General features: G+C 34.6%; 1 pseudogene across 1 annotated transcript in view; it reads right to left on the bottom strand.

Annotated features, from left to right (window-relative positions):
* Window positions 1–451: 451 nt before the first annotated feature.
* Window positions 452–16,408, bottom strand: part of LOC311625845 (protein SPO16 homolog) — a 29,395-nt pseudogene continuing 13,438 nt past the window's right edge. The window contains exons 2-3 of the transcript in view: window positions 4,773–4,873; window positions 452–947 (exon numbers count right to left, since the gene is read on the bottom strand). The product of the transcript in view is annotated as a protein SPO16 homolog (transcript). The remainder of the gene's footprint in view (window positions 948–4,772; window positions 4,874–16,408) is intronic.

The following is a 16,408-nucleotide window of genomic DNA, read 5'->3' as shown; positions in this document are numbered from 1 at the left end:
TGTATCCAAGACCAATTATTGGGACAATATGTTATAAGGAAGACATTTTGGAAAACATTGAATGTCACAGTTGACTCAATTCAGTAGAGAATAAAATAGTAGTATGGCTTTTGAAGGGAAAAAATAGCCGAAACCGGTCTGGCTCCGTGCATTGGTCTGCGGACTGAAAGGTCCCAGGTTCGATTCTGGTCAAGGGCATGTATATTGGTTGCAGGCACATCCCCGGTAGGGGGTGTGCAAGAGGCAGCTGGTCGATGTTTCTCTCTCATCGATGTTTCTAGCTCTCTATCCCTCTCTTCTCCTCTCTGTAAAAAATCAATAAAATATATTTTTTTTAAAAGGGGGGGGGGAATAGGTTCATTAAAAAAGACAGCTTTGCTCAACTCCTATTTAGTTGTATAGTTTTGATGACTTCTCATAACTTTTCTTTTTTTTCACTTTTAATTTCACTCTAATTAAATGAATCACTGAGTTTTCTCTTTTAAAGTATTTTCCAAAGAGGGCTTTGCTCAACGATATAAGCTTTAGTTGTTGTCATTCCGTAGCATATGTTATCTATATATGGGTTGAAGGTTATCTTGGCTAAAGTACCCATTAGCCATTAATAGCATTCACTGTACTGTATACTGGAAGTATCCATAAGTTACTACTCACAAATCTCTTCTGAATCCTGAACATTAGGTTTCATTCCTCAAGCCCATGGAGGGCAGAAGGCAGAACTATTTTGGTGAATGCTGATAAACTTTTCAATTTTGGCTAAAAATATTTTTCAATTGACATAAAGCATTCTTTAGCATCCATCAATAGAAATGCAAATCCAGTATGAGAAAATATAGTTGATCCATTTTCCACTGAATCTGAAGAACTGAATCTGTGGCTTCAGTTTTCTAGGGCAGTTTCAACTTAACAACTTTTAAGAGATGCACTAATAATAATGGTGGTTGTCCCTTTTTTATTATTGTTAATCCTCACCCAAGGATATTTTTTCCATTGATTTTTAGAAAGGGGAAAAGAGAGAGACATCAATGTGAGACACATTGGTTACCTCCCTCATGTGCCTGCAACTGAGATACATGCCCTTGAACAGAATTGAATTTGAGACTCTTCAGTTCAAGGGCTGACACTCTAACCACTGAGCAACTGGCTAGGGCCATTTCATTTTTTATTTTCTAGTGCTTTCAGCCATCTGTCTTTGACCGACCCAACTCCTGATGGTGCCACATCTGATCAGCAGGTATTTGGTGCTAGCTCAATGGCTCCCAAGCTTTATAACTTTTCTACATCTCAATTTTATCACTTGTGAAATAAAAAGCCATGGACTATGTCTATGAATCCCAAACTTTATTGATAATTAGAATCAACTAGGGAAATATCGATATACTAAAAACACAGCTTCCTTGTTCCTGCCCAAGTTAAACTAATAAATCTCTGGGAATAGCATCCATATTTTTAAAACATGCCCAGTTGATTCTGATAATCATCTGATAATCACATATTTTCCATGGAGCAGTAGCATCAGTATCACCTGGGAACTTAGAAATGCAGTTGTCTATATCCACCCTATACCCACTGCATCAGAAACGTGGGAGTGGGGCCCAGATATGTTTTAATAATCCATCCAAGTAATCTTGATGCAACAAAATTTGAGAACCATTGGAAAAGATGATAAATATAATTTTGAAATTAGTGATTTATATGATCAAACATAGGCAGGAAGACTAATTTAGAGGAATCTAAATAAAATACTTGTGTAAATGTGTGAATGTTTCTTTTAGCATGGAAATAATTTACCTGAGTTTGATGTTTGTCCATAACAGAAATTATTACTCATCTTCCAAGTATCAGATTATATCACCTTTTCTTAGAAGTGTGTCCTTACCTCTATACCCAGATAGCACTAATACCCTTATTCTGTCTCACCCTCATCTCCAATAATATCCTCTGCAGATACTATAACAGTTATAATACAGCATTGCTTTAATTTAGTCTCAATTTCTGAGGAACAAGAAAGCCTACCACCTAACATAGTATTTGTGCCCTCATGGACATTCCAAAATGTTTAATAAATGAGTAAAGTCATAGACCCTAATCAACAGATGACACACAAAATGTGATTCTAATGAACCATCTCGGTTGACTCTCCAGTCAAATCAAGATTATTAGGTGCCCTGGCCAGGGTTACTTGGTGGTTAGAGTGTTGGCCTGCCTACCAAAGAGTCATGGTTTGATCCTGGACAAGGGCACATACCTGGGTCACAGGTTTGATCCCCAGTTCTGGTCAGGGCATGTGTGGGAGGCAAGCAATGGATGTTTTTCTCTCCCTCCCCTCCCCCAACTCCACTTCCCTTCCACTCTCTCTAAAAAGAAAAGAAAACAAATCTATGAAATAAAATATCCTCGAGTGAGGAATAACAACAAAAAGATTACTATGGGATATAAAAACTTCTACTTCAGATAAAAATGTGAATTTTTCCATTTATAATACAACACTTCACAATTACTTAAAAATAACTGAAGCTATGCTAAAAACATGACAAAAAAATGATAAACAAATACTTAGTAGTCAGCTTTAATTAAATAATCTGAAACCATTAAACTACCTCAGATTTTTGCTTGACATAACCAACATTATAAGTTGGAAGCTTAAACTGTCTCCTAAGAGACACCTAAAATGTTACAATAATATAAAAATAAAGCAGAGATTAAAAGTTTTTTGTTAAGCAGTGTTGGGAAAATATTTTTACTAAGTTGCACATATATAAATATTTGCACATGTTTTAATGATTGAACTTCAAAGTCCATTATTTTAACAGCAAACAGCTGTCTGGTAGGAAATAAGATGATTTGTCATTATTAAATTTGAGAAGAAATTTATATATTAGAAAAACAGTTTTTAAATTTGCAAAAATATGAACCATAATATGGAAACCCTATTACATAGGAGGAAAAATCAGCTTTATTGTTTTCTCTTTTCCTTTTAAAATATTTACTGATATCAAAATAAAACTTTAATTTATAATACAATGTGTTTTAGCCTATCCTTAGGTAGTCCTTCCTTCCTTGTGATATGTCTTGTTTTTTTAGACTAGTAGAAAATTGAAATTTATCTATGTATTTTCATTTAATTTAGGAAACATATATTCTGTATGTATAAACTTGAACAAGATGCTTTTCAACCACACTTTCTGCTGATTGCTTTATTACTCCTTGGTATGTAATTATACCAAATTAATTCACATAAATAGTTATATCAGCTGAGACCAATAATTAATCTATTAACATGAAATTACCCATTATCTGTCCTGTACAGCATATTCTGGGCCCATGTAGAAAGAAATCTTAAACTCTTTAAGATCACCTCTCATTTGAAGGCTTTTTCTTCAGAGACATGGGGATGGCCCTGGCTTGGTTCACCAGACTCCTCAATGAAGTGTTTCCAATAAATTCTATTATGCCTTAACCTAAATAGTGTACTTATTTTACAAGGAGAAAGTTTCTGGCCTTAGTCAAAAGCACTACCTTCTTTCAACAAATTCCACCTTAGAAACCACTGCTTCAAGATGACAGCCAGCAACAATGCTTTGGGTAAAGAAACCTCAAGCTGTGACTGACAGCAGGACTTCTCAGGGGTGTCCAGTAAATTCCAGAACTCCTACAACTTTGCTGTGGTGGATCCTAGCTGCAAGAGAGGATACAGCTAGCCCTAGCCAGTTTTGCTCAGTGGATAGTGTGTCAGCCTGCAGAATGAAGGGTCCTGGGTGGATTCTGGTCAAGGGCATGTACCTTGGTTGGAGGCATGTGGAAGGCAACCAATTGATGTTTCTCTCACATGGGTGTTTCTGTCTCCCCTATCCCTTTCTTTCTCTCTGAAAATAGAAAAAAATATCCTCTGGTGAGGATGAGAGACAAAGAGAGAGAGAGAGAGAGAGAGAGAGAGAGAGAGAGAGAGAGAGAGAGAGAGAGAGAGAGAGAGAGAGAGAAAGAGAGAGAGAGAGAGAGGAAGAGATGATAGAACAAGACTTTCTGATTAAATAAATTGCAATGTCTGACTCTTTTTTTATTGTAAATTCATCATATTATGCAATTTTTAAGGTGGGGTCTTTCAAGACTAAGATGGTACTACTGCCCTTTCTTAGGAAAATTGTTTTGCTAGTAGCATTAAAGAATGTAGAGTGACTCATGAGCCTTCCTTTTATTTTCCTTTGTGGCCCAAAACAAGTATTTTGAGAGAGTTGGCTGCAACTAGAAGTTCAATCTGTGGTCACTGAAAAAAAAAACCCTGATGATAAGTGGACCAAAGTGCTGGACTCCACAGCACTTTGCCCCGCCTCTTACCTTCTCCTCTAACTTGTCCCAAGAGAAAAGTGAGTAAAACGTCTCGGGTCAATGATTCTTCATTTTGATGGCAAAAGAAGCTAACGTATTGAGTACGCCATCTGAGTCTAAGATTTGTAACAATTTTAAACTAAATATCGGGGCTCATGGAATAATCCTGAATAAAAAATGTTTACACAGAATTCAGAGGATTCCTAGTTCATCCTCAACCAATGTAATTTGCTTTATCACTGCCTTCCTTTTAAAAATACAAATATCATTTATCCTTTGTTTTATTAATGTTCTGTGTTAACAAAACAAAGGTTAAAAGCTATATGATGTTATCAATGGATACAGAAAGAGCATTTAATAAGATACAACAACCATTTATGATTAAAACAATAAAATGGGTGTAGAAGGATAGTATCTTAACATAATAAAGGTCATATATGACAAACCCTCAGCTAACACCATATTCAATGAAAACGTTTCCTCTAAAATTAGGAGCAAAATAAGGGTTTCCACTGTCACCATTCTGTTGAACATAGTTCTGGAAGTCCTAAACAGAGAAATAAGACCAGAGACAGACATAAAAGGCAGCTAAATTGGGAAGGAAGAAGTAAAAGTGTCACTTTTTGCAGATGACATGATTCTGTATATAGAAAACCAAAAACTATTAAGAACAATAAATAAAGTAAAATTGCAGGATACAAAATAAATGTACAAAAAATCCACTGCTTTCCTATATACGAAAAATGAAATTTTAGAAAAATAAAGGGGCAAAAAACATTTCTTTTGCAATTGCTACCAAAAGAATAAAATACCTAGAAATAAACTTAAGAAAAAATGTGGAAGACCTATATACTGAAAACTATAAAGCATTATTAAGATATTTAAAAAGACACAATGAAATGGAAAGATATTCTCTGTTCATGGATTCAAAGAATCAACATTGTTAAAATGGCCATATTACCCAAAGCAATACCCATATTTAATGCAATCCCCATCAAATTGCTAATGCCATTTCTTAAAGAAATAGAACAAAAAAATATCCAATTTGTATGGAACCAAAAAAAATCCTTGAGAAACCAAAGCAATCTTGAGAAAAAAGAACAAAGCCAGAGGTATCATACTACCTAACTTTAAGTTGTACTACAAAGAAAAAAAAAACATGGGGAAAAAGTAAAATAAATCTATACTAATAAAGGAGTAATATGCTAAGTAGACCAGACATCTTCTGGACGTCCTTCCGAACAAAGCCACGGTGGCAGGGGCTGAGGCAGAGGCAGTTAGGGATGATCAGGCTGACAGTGGGGAGCATTTAAGGGGTGATCAGGCCAGCAGGGGGGGAGCAGTTAGAAGGCAATCAGGCTGGCAGAGGAGAAGGTTAAGGGTGATCAGGCTGGAAGGAGAGGGCAGTTAGGGGTGATAAGGCCACCAGGAGAGGGCAGTTAGGGATGATCAGGTTGGCAGGAGAGGGTGGTTAGGGGCAATCAGGCCTCAAGCAAAGGTGGTTAGGAGTGATCAGGCAGAGGGGTTAGGGGCGATTAGGCAAGTAGGCAGGTAAGCAGTTAGGAGCCAGTAGACCTGGATTGTGAGAGGGATATCCAACTGCTGGTTTAAACTGGCAGTCGGACATCCCCAAGGGGTCCGGGATTGGAGAGGGTGCAGGCCAGGCTGAGGGACCCCCAAACACACACATGCATGAATTTCATGCACTGGGCCTCAAATAAATATAATAAATAAATAAATAAATAAATAAATAAATAAATAAATAAATAATAAAAATAGCATGCTATTGTCAGAGAAACAGAAACACAGACCAATGGAAAAGAATTAAGAGCCCAGAATAAAATGATGTGTATATGGGCAAATAATTTTTGACAAAGGAGCCAAAAACACACAATGGAGAAAAGAAAGCCTCTTCAATAAATGGTGTTGGGAAAATTCGAAAGCAACATGCAAAAGAATTAAATGAGACTCCAGTTTGTTCCCATATACAAAAATTAATTCAAAATGAATCAAAGATTGAAACATAAGATCAAAAACAATAAGTTATGTAGAAGAAAAAACATAGGTACTAAATACAAGGAGCTGGGTCTTAGAGAACATTTTATGAATTTGACCCCAAAAGCAAGAAAAGTAAAGGTGAAAATTAATAAAACTATATCATACTAAAAAGCTTCAGCACAGCAAAAGAAACTGCCAACAAAACAAAAAGAAAACCAACCAATGGGAGATTATATTTGCAAACAACAGTTCCAACAAGGGGTTAATATTCAAAATATATAGTGTCCCCCAAAAATGTATACACAGACTTTGAATAATTGTAAAGGCAGTGTTTATTAAAATACATTTCATTTTCAAAATGAAACACCTGTATATAGAACTCATACAACTTAACACCAAACAAACAATCCAATTAAAAAGTGGGCAGAGGATCTAAATATATACCTCTCCCAAGAACACACACAAATTGCCAGTAGATATAAGAAAAGAAGTTCAACTTCACTATCTACTAACTAGAGAAATGCAAATCAAAACTGCAATGAGTAGCACATCACACCTGTTAGAATAGCTAGTATCAACAAAGAATAACAAATGTTGAAGTGGAAGGACAATAAACTCCTATTCACTGCTGGAGGGAATGTAAACTGATGTAGTTACTATGGAAAATAGTATGGTGATTCCTGCAAAAAAAATTAAGAATAGAGTAACCATATGACCCATTAATCTCTCTCCTGGGTATCTACCTGAAAAATTTAAAAACACTTATTTGCAAATATATATACACAACTATATTCATTGCAGCACTATTCACAGTGGCCAAGACATGGAAACAACCAAAGTGTTCTTTGACAGATGATTGAATAAAGATGTGATACCTGTATACTATGGAATACTACTCAGTCATAAGAAAAGATGAAATATTTCCATATGCAGCAACATGGATGGACCCTGAGAATATTATGCTAAGCGAAATAAGTCAGTTAGAAAAAGCTAAGAACCTTATGCTTTTACTCATATGTGGGATATAAAATTGAAGTTCATAGACACAGACAACAAAATGGTAGTTATTAAAGGGAAAGGGGGTAAGAAGGGTAGCTAAAGATAAATGACACCCCAATAAATTAAATAAAAAATTAAAATTAAAAAAATTAGAGAATTCTGTCTTCTTTATTCTGAGTTTATTATAAAGATTGGACTGAGATACAAAAGTCTGTATCTAAATAAATGACATGTTTTAGTGAAACATAGGTCTGGGTGAAAAAGGTGAAGGGATTAAGAAAAAAAACAACTCATAGACAGACAATAGTATGGTGATTACCAGTGGAAAAGGGGAGTGAGGATTGGTAGGAGAGCGTAAAACAGAGATAAATGGTGATGTAAGGAGACTTGACTTGGAGTGGTGAACACACAATACAATATGTAGATGATGTATTATATAATTGTACCCGTGAAATCTATATAATCTTATAAGCCAATTTACCTCAATAAATTTAATAAAAAATCAAATGAAGAAAACAAATGTATGTTTCTTCTTTAAAAGTCAACCTTTAAGAGAAATAAATCAAGCATCAATCTCTACCATTGCAACAACAACAAAAAATAAGATACATAGGAATAAATTTAACCAAGGAGCTAAAGGACCTGTACTCAAAAAAGTACAGGATGCTGAAAAAAGAGATAGAGGAAGACATAAACAACTGGAAGAATATACCCTGTTCATGGATTGGTAGAATCACCATCATTAAAATCTCCATAATACCCAAAGCAATCTATAGATTCAATGCAATCCCCATTAAAACACCAACAGCATACTTCAAAGACCTAGAACAAACTCTCTAAAAATTCATCTGGAATAAAAAAAAAAAAGACCCTAAATAGCTGCAGCTATCTTGAGAAAGAAGAACAAAATTAGAGGGATCACAATACCAGATATCAAGCTGTATTACAAAGCCACTATTCTCAAAACAACCTAGTACTAGCACAAGAATAGAAATATAGACCAATGGAATAGAATAGAGAACACACAAATAGACCCAAACCATTATTCTCAATTAATATTTGACAAAGGAAGCAATAGCATACAATGAAGTCAAGACAGTCTCTTCAATAAATGGTGTTAGAAAATTGGACAGATACATGCAAAAAAATGAAAGTATACAACCAACTTATACCATACACAAAACTAAACTCAAAATGAATAAAGGACTTAAATTTAAGATGGGAAACAATAAAAATCCTAGAAGAAGCCACACACAGCAAAATAGCAGACATTTGTGGCAGCAATATCTTTACCGATACCTCTCCTAGGGCAATAGGAACTAAGGATAAAATAAGCAAATGGGAATACATCAAAATAAAAAGAAACCATCAGCAATAGAACAAGAAAGCTCAATGCATGGGAGAACATATTTGCCAATGTTGTCTCCAATAAGGGTTTAATCTCCAACATTTACAGGGAACTCATACAACTTAGCAAAAGGAAGATAAACAACCTAATCAAAAAAAATGGGCAAAGGATCTGAGTAGACATTTTTTTTGAAAGAGGACATAAGAAAGGCCAAGAGACATATGAAAACATGCTCAAAGTCACTAATCATCCAAGAGATGCAAATCAAAACAACAATGAGGTACCATCTCACACCTGTCAGAATGACTGTCATCAACAAATCAACAAACGACAAGTGCTGGTGAGGATGTGGAGAAAAAGGAACACAGACTGGTGCAGCCACTGTGGAGAACAGTATGGCATTTCCTCAAAAAACTAAAAATGGAACTCCCATTTGACCCAGTGATCCTACTTTTAGGAATCTATCCCAAGAAAACAGAAACACCAATCAGAAAAGATATATGCATCTCTATGTACAATAGCTAAGATTTGGAAATAGCCTAAGTGCCCATCAGTAGATGAGTGAATTAAAAAACTCTGGTATATCTACACAATGGAACACTATGCTGCTGTAAAAAAGAAGGAATTCTTACCATTTGCAACAGCATGAATAGAACTGGAGAGCATTATACTAAGTGAAATAAGCCAGTCAGAGAAAGATAAATATCACATGATCTCTCTCATTTGTGGAATATAATGAACAACATAAAATGATGAACAAAAATAGAACCAGAGTTATAGAAGCATTGAACAGACTGTCCAGCCTATGAGGGAAGGCGGTGGTTGAAAGGGTAAGAGATCAACCAAAGGACTTGTGTGCATGCATATGAACATAACCAATGGACACAGACAAGGCAGGGGGGAGTCAATGGGATGTTAAAGGAGACTTATGTAATAATTTAAACAATAAAGAATTTAAATAAATAAACAAATAAATGAATACATCACAAAGAAGAACTAAGTCAAAGACAATGTTATAAGGTATTTGTTTCACTTTTTTAAAAAGTAAAATAAAATTACCCTAATATTATTTTTCTTCCAGCATTTTAAAGATATCAGTATCAAACTATGAAAGAATTTTGTAGAAAAAAAAATGTTAAAGAAAAAATCCAAAATGTTAACATTATTTATCTCTGTAAGATTTTGATTGAATAGTTTCTTCTTTTCTCTTTCCTGTATTTTAAAAATATATGTAATAAATGTATATTACTTCAAAAACCAGAGCATATAAATTTTGTTACATATCCTCAGAAATTTTAATCACATTTGCTGTTTCTCAAAATATTCAGTACACTTTAGTTTTCTGGATCACAGAAATGACTCACCCTTTGTTCTCCCTCTTACTCAGATTCCCAAAGAGCCAGAATCAAGACACTTGTATTTGAGTTCCTCAGATATGACTTTACAAGACCCTTGGCATTATCTCTTTATGTTTCCAAAAAAACAATTACTGGGGGGAAATCACAATGGATATAAAAATGGTACAGAATATCTGAGAGGGAAAAAATAAAGAAAAAGTTACCTTGCTCACAAGGAAGCTTATATTTTTAAATTTACTGCCTCAAAAATATTCATCTCTATGATCTCTCCATTAGTCAAAAACGTAAGCAAAAAAGTTAAGTTTTCGCTTAAATCCACTCTCAAAATGTACTCAGGGATGAAATAAGGAGCAAGAATTCTGACTAAATATTACACTTGGAACAAATGAAAAAGAGAGAACATTTTGTTGCCTCTGTTTCAGAACCCATTAACACAAACCCTTCTTACTATACAATTTTCCAGAATCTTACTAGAGAATTCATTACACACAAGAATCAGGTAAATCTGGAAAATGTCTTTGTTAAACATTTTATTGCTAGCAAAATCTTGGAAATTTTTCTCTCTTCTTCCTTATTCTCACTCCCAAATGTTTATTGCATCAGTATCACTAAATCTAGGGAGAGAGTGGGCACTTTATCAGAGTTCAATGTGGAAGACCCCATCCTGTGTATAGTTGCCTCACTAAAATGTTGTCCCACAAAGATCAGTGGGTACTAACTTCAGAGAGTTTGGATGAGAAATAATTACATCTCACTAGTCTCATATTCAAGAGTATGAATCTTAAGAATCAGATTTGAGGACCCATAACCCAAAGAGAAGAAATGAAGCAAAGGCTGTCCAATATATCTTGAGGAAATAAGTTAATATTCTTCAGAGAAGACATTTTTTCACCAAAGAATTATTTTTCTTTATAAAACAAACAGGAGAAAACTTATATATAAAATCAGAAATCAAAAGCTGTAATCTTGATATTTTTGTTAATAACTTATTTAGTAAGATAATTAACAATTACAAATGCATCCTTTCACAGTTTAGTAATGATTTTACTACATGAGAAGTACTGTAAATGTGATGATGAATTTTAATGCTTTAATTTCTATATTTAAAAAAATTTATTCTATTTTTTAAACTAGCTTATTTCACAGCTTTATTTCACTTTAAAGTTTATATAAGAATGACAGCTAATCAATGTAAAATTATTGAATATAAAGCAAAAAAGCAACACATTGCCAGGTATATTAGGATAACTAGAGTGATATTTTCATCAGTATCTAGAGGTATGGCATTATGAGAAAATTGTCTATACCTACATTGTAGATGAATCATTCAAGTAAAGAAGAAATTCTAGGCTGTGTTCACACAACTATTCAATAGATTGGAACAAGAGCAGTCATTAATCAACAAATCATTTGTCAAAACAACACCAAACAGGATGAATGTGCTGTGTGTGTGTGTGTTTTTTCCCCCTGAATTTACTTTGATTTCTCACATATACACAGTCTAAAGGACAGGGGAATTGACTGAGAAAATCTGGGAATATAAACAAAAATGTTGAGTCATTTTGGATATTATTTAGACATGAAAAATGGATTAGTAGCTTGCTTACTAGTATATCAGGCCAATCAGTATAGAGATACAAAGCCATGCACTGGTGATATTTTTAATGTACTAGTAAGTTCAATAGCAAGGAAAATTCAATAATACATCTTTCTTGTTCTCTCCTGCAATAAATACCAAATTGAATTTGAACCACAAAGCTTTGCAGAAAATAGCGGCATTCCACATTTCTCTCCTCTTTTTAATAAAATTACACAATTTCCTATTCATCCCATTAATACATGCCAAGTTATTGTTCATCAAGCCAGAGATACTATTTGCATTATGATGACTTCATGATTTGATTTTCACCAGAGGGGGTGGGGGGAAACTGGGTAAGTATTGAGGTCTCCAAAGGAATGTAAAACTTTGATCTGCCACTTTCATTGTTGCTGAAAAACAGGAATTCTGTCCTATCCATTAGGACTTCCAGGAGGCTCTTGATTCTGATCAGATTTAGTGGTGGACACAGAGCCTCTGGTGTTGAGTTTTTAGAACAGTGATTCCTTTGGTTAATCATAGAAAATAAAGACATATGTGTGACCCAGTCTGCATGGCTCAGTGGTTGAGCACCTACCTACCTATGAACCAGAAGGTCATGGTTCAATTCCCAGTCAGGGCACATGCTTGGGTTGCAGCCTCCATCCCTGGTAGGGGATGTGCAGGAGGCAGCCCATCAATGATTTTCTCTCATCATTGATGTTTCTATCTATCTCTCCCCTCCCTTCCTCTCTGGTATCAATAAAAATATATTTTAAAAAAACAACACATACATATATGTGTTATGGCTGCCCACTGGCTCCTGTTCCTGGATAGAAGGATCTTTAATGATCTGTCACTTAAAACATTTTTATTTCACAGCTGAATAATAAGCATATATGTAGATATGTGAGTATGAAAACATGTACATAACAAGCCTGTGAGCTTACGAATACATAAAAAATGGCTAAAGTATAATAGAAGCATTAAACTAAAAATAGTTGTCACTATTACTCAATATTACGGAATTGTCAGTAAAATGCTAAACTCTGCTGACTGACATTCATGTACACACACACATATAGACCATACATAGAACCACATGTACACAAGGGCTTTATTTAAAATGAATAGTTTGTTTTTAATAAACTTTTTATTTTGGAATAATTTTAGATTTACAGAAGAGTTGCAAAGATAGTACAGAGAATTCCCATATACCCAGGATTTCAGTTTCCCCTTATATCATCTTAATTTACCCGTTGTATATTTATCAAAACTAATAAGTATTAATTGTTACATTATTATTGACTGAAACTCAGACTTTATGCAGATTTAACCAGTTTTTCCAGTAATATCCAATTTCTGTTTCAGTATTCAATGTAGGAATTCACAATACATTTATTTGTCATATCTCTAATTAGGCTCCTCTGATTATGAGTTTCTCAGCCTTTCCTGTTTTTTATGACTTTTATAGTTCTGAGTTCTCTCAGATATTTTGAGTCTCCTTAATATTTTCCTCATAATTCAATTGAGGTTTTATATATTTGGAAAGATTACTTCAAAGGTTAAGTTCCCTTGCAACAGACCATATTGGGGGTGTGATGTGAACATGACAAAGCTAACCTGGATCATTTGGTTAAGGCAGGGTTTGCCAGGTTCCTTTACTGTGAAGTTACTATCTTTTCCCTTTTTCATACCCTATTCTTTGGAAGCAAGTCACTAAATCTAGCCCACATTCAAATGGGAAGGAGAGTAAACTCCAACTCCTGGAGGGAGGATTTTATTCCTAGGTTATTTGGAATGTTTCTATAAGAAAGATTTGTCTCTTTAAACTAATTTCTTTATTCAATGATAGATTATTTAATATGAACTCATGGACATTTGTTTTCTATTTTATATCATCATCTCATACCTCTGTTGCTCTAATTGTTCCAGCGTTGGCCATTGGAATTGGCTCCTGGTGTCCCTTGTACATCCTCTCATCCTTTTCTTTCTGTTTGTCTTTTTGTTTGTTTGTTTGGAGTAGGGTTTCCCCCACACACACACACACACACAATTCTTTACTTTCTGCCTCATTAAATGGTCCAGACTGATCTTGTATTATTCCTGCCCCAGCTCTAGAATCAGCCATTTCTCCCCAAACTCCTCATTCACTTTATTAGAGAAATTATATTTAGAAATCAACAGCTGGAAAGTGTGTAGAAATAAATATATTTTTCATAGAATTAAAACTGATTATCTTGACATGCTAACAAATATGTGCTGCCTATTTATTTTCATAAGCACAAACACAACATCAGAATTCATCTTACTTCACTATTATTTCCTAAGAAAAATAGTTGCTGTTTACTTTTTATTATAATTTTGAACCTCCCTATGTCTTTCAGAAGCCATTCAATTTTTTTTAAAAGAAATCCAATAGTTAATTTTCACAAGTTCACATCTTTCTGAAAGAACCTATGTCTCATGCTTACTAACCATGTAACCTGGAGCAAAGTACTTATCCTCTCTACCTTGTCTATTTCTTATAAAGATTAGGTGAGACTGCAGACATGGAATTGTTTCATAAATTATAGTCTTAAAAATATATACACAAGGTCTTGGGATAATACAATTATTAATTTTTTAAAAATATTTATTTTTTTTTATCAATTTTTAGAGAGAGAGGAAGGGTAATGCATAGAAATACCAATGAGATAAGTTATCTATTGGCTGCCACCTGCATAGCCCCCACTGAGAATCCAGCCTGCAACCGGGCATGTGCCCTCACCAGGAATCAAACCAGCAGCCTGTTGGTTCCTGGGTCCATACTCAACTGCTGAGCCACATAAGCCAGGCAGGTTATTAAATTTTATCAACAAATACCTCTGTTAGGGGCAAACTAGTTGACTGTTAAAACATGCTACTGTATTCTTTATTAAGTCTATTCTTTCCCACTATAAAGGCAAGTATAACCTTTTATACGGTGTAAGAAGCCCATGCCTTCTTAAAACGCACACCACACTTAGCAAATTACTCAAGGCTAATATTCAGCTAGAAGACACGTATAAGATCTAATAGTTATTTGTGATTGGACCCATTATAATCCGTGATTGATTTCTGTCCTAATTGGTGTTGCATCTCTCCTAATTGGTGTTGCATCTGGTAATTCTGCCACACCAATGGTTAGATGTCACCTTGAGCATTCATATTTACCTCAGACTGACAGGTGATATACAAATGATAGTCTCTTTCATGGCATCCCCACATCAATCTTACTCATTTATCTGTTTCCTTCTGGCCTGACAGCCATGGCTCTCTGTGCATAAAGTTCTTATATTGCTTCCAGATTGCACTTAAGTGTCTCAGCAGAAGACAATTAGGTGGCCCTAATCCCAGCCAAAAAGGAGGGAGAGAAAAGACAAATTATAATGCAAAAATAGCAAGTCTCTCTTAGGCCCTACTATGTATGGAATAATCTGACAGCATTCATTCTAAAAGACGCCAGCTTCACTAAGTGATTTCTTTAAAAGTCAACAGCATAATTTCATTATATAAATTTCTGTGAGTTGAAAGGAAGTTTCTATTATTTGCACTTAATGAATAATACAAAATACTAAAAATTTCTCAAAAAATAGTATGATCTAATCTCTATGACGATCCAGAACTGTAATGCAGTGGGAAGAAGCTGTGGCCAAGGCAAAAGCACTTGCAGCCACTCTTGTGAAAGAATGGCCGTGAGGACTAAATGAAATAGCCTGGTGATAAACCTGTTAACATAGTGCTGGTGCCAAGCATAAATGCTTGTTCCTTCACTACTAAATTTACAATATAAATGCTGTTTTATGTTGAAACTGTGAATCACATTAAATTTGCTCTAATGTAGCAATTAAGTTGCCAAATAACATATGGTTACATCTCAGGAATTAGCATTTTCCACTAATAAAAAGAAGTAGTGATGAAGTACAAAATTATAGCACAGGCACTGACCTTGTGGGTATGGAGGAAATATTCATGCCAAACATGAGTGTTCTCTGACTCAAATCTGTGAACTCTATCAACAAAACCCTTAAGAAAAACTCATCTTCATGCAAGAAAAATGTTATATCAAAGTCCCATTATACTTAAAAATAGATTTTTGTAAATACATGATTCATTAATTTGTGTCATTACTGAGTCATTACAACACACAAGCAAAAGCTTGATAACACAGTTTCTACCCTTAAGCTGTTTACAATCTAAATTAGGACTTTCACCTCCCAACTCACCCTCTCCAGTATCCCCTCTCTCAGTCTATTACTCATTTCACAAATCTGGAAATCATCTTTGAAATTTCCCTCTCTCATCTACTATAGCCAGTCAAAAAAAAAAAAAAAACAAGTCTTCATATTTCTATTCTGTGAATATGTCTGTGTACTCCATCTAATGTTCCATGTCTTTTCCCTCAACCCTAGTTCATTTCTCCTCTGGCTCGCTGGGGCTAAGAATTTAGGCAGTCAAGTCATATTTTCAATGCTTGATTCCTGGCTCTTCCATTTTATACATCTGGAAACTTAGGAAAATTGTTTATGTTCCTTGTGCTTCAATTTCCTCATCTTTAAAATATGGGAAAAGTAGCCCACCTTATTGTGAAGATTTCAGTAGTTATTACAGGTAAGTGCTTAAAAGAGAGCCTGGCAACTTTAAGGACTTAATAAAATTTGGATAGTCTTTCTTACTGAGGTTACTTGTATTCTTGTCTTTTTTTTTTTTTTTTTCTTTTTTTTTTGGCAGGGGGGCGGAAGTAGGGAGGTAGGTATGACCAAAACAATTTCTTTTCTTTTC

Source organism: Pipistrellus hanaki, assembly GCF_964339955.1.
Source record: "Pipistrellus hanaki genome assembly, chromosome: 7".
NCBI classification, from domain to species: domain Eukaryota; kingdom Metazoa; phylum Chordata; class Mammalia; order Chiroptera; family Vespertilionidae; genus Pipistrellus; species Pipistrellus hanaki.
The sequence above is the reverse complement of the archived record's forward strand: the minus strand, read 5'-3'. Positions and strand labels throughout refer to the sequence as shown.